Source organism: Pteropus medius, unplaced genomic scaffold (assembly GCF_902729225.1).
Source record: "Pteropus medius unplaced genomic scaffold, Ma_sr-lr_union100, whole genome shotgun sequence".
NCBI classification, from domain to species: Eukaryota; Metazoa; Chordata; class Mammalia; order Chiroptera; family Pteropodidae; genus Pteropus; species Pteropus medius.
In genome coordinates, this window is record NW_024354502.1 from 19,801,305 (window position 1) to 19,804,283 (window position 2,979).

Below are 2,979 nucleotides of genomic sequence, written 5' to 3' on the forward strand. Positions count from 1 at the left end.
AAGGATATCTCTTTGTACCACCATGATCTGTGTGTGATTAAAGTCAATGGAAAACTACAACAACCCAATCTAGGCTGGACAGCTTCTGCCTCCGGACCTTAAAAATGAAGGCTTAGGTTACTCCACCACATAAAGAACTGTGGCTAGCTAAGGTGCTTGCTGAGGACAAAGAGAATATGAAATGGGAAGTAGAATGATATAGTTATAAATACAGGTGACCAGTTGCAGAAATAAGGACTGATTGCTATGAGTGTTTCTTCTTTACTTTTATAATGAATATGTTTGTATATATAGTAAGCAAGTATTTTTGTTTTCTCCCCTCTCTTATCCCTTTACCATTTAATGTAAGATATGTTAGTAAAAGTTAACTGTATATCCCAGTATTTAAGTTACAGAATATCAAAGGAGAAGAGTGAACAACACCTAAGGACTTTGCATACTCTTTCGGGAAAGGGTTAGCATCATTTCAGTTGTACACAAAATAGTAGTATCATGTTAAGCAGATAAATGACTTATTACTGTCTTTATTTGGAGATTAAGTATGATTGAAGGAGATGTGTATGGGTGCCAAGTTGACAAGGGGTATACTGTAATGGTCTTTTTGACATATGAACTTAACCAGGCCAAACTTTTCAATTATTTAATTACACACTAATCTAGGTGTTGCTGTGAAGGTAATTTTTAGGTATGATTAAAATCCATGATCAGTTGGCTTTACATAAGGGAGATTTTCCTAGGTAACCTGGTGTGCCTGATTCAACTGAAAGGCGGAGCTTAGGTTTTCCTGGGGAACCTGGTGGCCTTGGTCTGGGCCACCGAGGTCCAGCCTGGCCTTCCCAATGGCCTGTCTTGTTGATTTCAGATTTGTCTAATCAGCTCCCATAATTGTGTAAACCAATTCCCTGAAATAAATCTATGAAAATATCTCCTACTGGTTCCGCTTCTCTGATTGAATCTTGACTAAATAAACCTGGCTAAAATGATGGTTACAAAATGTTAATGATAACTATTTCTCAGGAATAGGATTGATTTTAGGTGATGTGTTTTTTAACATTTTTCTTTTTTCCCCCATAGTGTTCAAGTGCTTTAAAAGAACACCTTTAAATAAAAACAATAGTCAAAAATCGGTTTTTTAAAAATAAAATAACAGTTAAAAATCAACAATTTCATACAATTGCCCAAAGCCTAATTCCATTTAGAAAATGCTCACAGAATTCTAGCAAGTGTTTTAAAACTTAGAGCTTCTAAAAACACAATTTACAAAATTCTTTGGTCTTTTCCACAGAACCGAACAAAAAAGTTTGTATAAACTATAATTTATTGTGCTCTTATGTTTCTTGAATGTTTATTGAACACAGAGACCATATCTTACTCTTCCTTTATTCTATTTGCTGTGTTTAACTCAGGGCTTAGTACAATGTAGGTCACATATACATAAATATTAATAAACATATCCCATATACATAAATATTTATGTCCTAACTTCCCTTAATTCTTTTCTAGTAATTCTCAAAAGTATCCACTTCACCCTTTCAAACTAGGATGTCAAACACTATTACTTAAAACATACTAACCATTAAATTGTTACATGCACATTTTCTTTATTTTATTAAAAATATATAGACAGTATTTATTTTTATGGAGTTGAAATAGTTTTACACTTACCATTTTGTATTTTGCTCTTTTAGTAATATTTCAAGCCCACATAACTTTGAGTCAACACAATCTATGAACTTGTCTTTTTAATGATTATAGAGCAGTCCATTGTGTAAATATGCCACAGTTTGCTCATCCATATCTCTATTTTTGGACATCCATATCTCTATTTTTGGACACTCTAGTTTCTTTCTACTATAAATAATGTGACTGTGAAGGCTTGTTTAGACCAATGGGTTTAAAATTATCTTTTTTGGGGTCATTTCCTTAGGTCAATATCCTTAGAGATGAATTACTTGGGAAAAAAGATATATTTTGTTACCTATTGCCAGACTGCTTTCTAGAAAGACTGAAACAATTTTATAGCATTAATAACAATATATTTCCCTGAAGCCACATCTACATTGGATTGTTAACCTTATTATTTATTTTTGCTAGTTTACTAAGGATTCAAAGGCATCAAAGTTGCTTTAAGGTGCTGCGGAATGACAGTCTTAATATCCTTAGAAGCTCTATTGTTGGGGGGCACAAGTCATGTCCTTAAGATTTTCAGAAGTACTTTTGTCTGGCTTCAGGGTCTCCCAGGCATCAACTTAAATCTTACTAAGGTCGTTGCAAAAGATCTTAGAAATGCACCTTTGATCTGAATTTCACATTGAAGCTATGTTTTCCTGGCAGCACCCTAGGTTTAATCTTTGCTTTGTAGATTTTTTAAGGCTGTTTCTTACACTGAGAACATTTTGCTGCCTTGAAGACTTCCCTGGACTCTTTCTTTCTTCCTTCTTCTTTCTTTCTTTCTTTCTTTCTTTTTCTTTTTTCTTTTCTTTTTCTTTTTCTTTTTCTTTTTCTATTATTTATTTATTTATTAATTATTTTTTTTTTTAGGCGAGGCAACCCTTGGTTGATCTCACAGAATGCAAGGACCTTGTCAGCTTACAATCCCTTATTTTTCAATTTTTTATGACTACAGCACCTGGTCTTCTTAGGTGGTCTCCCATCTATGTACTAACCAGGCCCGACTCTGCTTAGCTTCCGAGATCAGATGGGATCAGGCTTGTTCAGGGTAGCATGGCTATAGACACTTAGTTCTTTATTTAGTTCACCCCTTTCTGCTTATATTTTATCGTAGCATATAAAGCTAAAAGAATTGACACTTTGGACATTTTTCCTAGATATCTCATCAGATCCATAAGATCATGGGGCATCTTTTCCATTTGTGATGTCATCGCAGGCAACAGTTGCAGTAAAATTTCTCCTAGTATATGAATCGCATGCCCTTCGCCTCCCTATTCTGCCAGCCTTCACTAATAGTCCTCTTGAGAG

General features: G+C 34.4%; 1 pseudogene; it reads right to left on the reverse strand.

Moving 5' to 3' along the window:
* Positions 1 to 2,617: 2,617 nt before the first annotated feature.
* Positions 2,618 to 2,736, reverse strand: LOC120595941 (uncharacterized; annotated as a pseudogene).
* Positions 2,737 to 2,979: the final 243 nt, after the last annotated feature.